Here is an 859-nt window from a genome sequence, read left to right as displayed (position 1 = left end):
ATAGGAAATTAATTCGTTACCTGAGTTATTGTGGAGCTATTTTTATCGATAAACAAAATGAAAAATACAAAACAGATTTTACTAACAAGGATTTCAGTAAAACCCAATAAATATTAAAATTAAGTTTCGTTTCGGTAAGTTATCTTGATGCCTTAATAAGGACTTTTATTAGGTCATATGAGCAAGGCAAGATTATTTAGATGTCGTATTAGGGCAAATTTGAGAATATTTTGCAAGAAAATCAACATTCAATGATAGGCTGTTTTTTTTTTAAGATTAAATGATCATTCTAAGTTTGAGGTAATAAGAGATGATTTTAGCAATAAGAAATGGCCACTTCAAGTTCAAGTTAACATTACCTTTTTCTGCTTAAGCGAAGGAAATCAGCCCAAGTTAATTTTTTTTTAATCACCAAACATAAAGGATCATTTTGAGTTTGAATCAGGTCATTTTAAACAAAGGAAAATGACCAATATGTATTCGTATTAACACAACTTAATTTTAGCGAAAGGAAAGGACCACTTTAAGTCAAAGTGGATATTTCTGACAAGGTTAACCGTCATTTCCAACTAAAGATTAACACTGGGTCGTTGGCACAAGGTCAGCTCATGTCAAGTTAACATTTGATCAGTTCAGTGAAGTGATTAGTCAGAAGAATCATTTCAACTTGACGTGACAAAGATTATAGTATTTAGTATAAATTCCCTCTGTATATCATTGGATTTAAAAAACACAGCGCATGTATTTTGATAAGCTGTTCATGATTCATCACACAGAAGATAATCTCTCACAGCACGTGCATTTAACGTCATTTCCATTAATGAGATAACGACCCACTTTTACTGAATTAAATGTAATG

General features: G+C 31.1%; 1 protein-coding gene across 1 annotated transcript in view; it reads right to left on the bottom strand.

Moving 5' to 3' along the window:
* LOC119594812 (alpha-amylase-like) overlaps positions 1–859 on the bottom strand; it is a 15,786-nt gene that overhangs the window by 4,011 nt on the left and 10,916 nt on the right. The gene's annotated exons all lie outside the window — the stretch shown is intronic.

This window comes from Penaeus monodon, chromosome 34 (assembly GCF_015228065.2).
Source record: "Penaeus monodon isolate SGIC_2016 chromosome 34, NSTDA_Pmon_1, whole genome shotgun sequence".
Lineage (NCBI taxonomy): Eukaryota > Metazoa > Arthropoda > Malacostraca > Decapoda > Penaeidae > Penaeus > Penaeus monodon.
The sequence above is the reverse complement of the archived record's forward strand: the minus strand, read 5'-3'. Positions and strand labels throughout refer to the sequence as shown.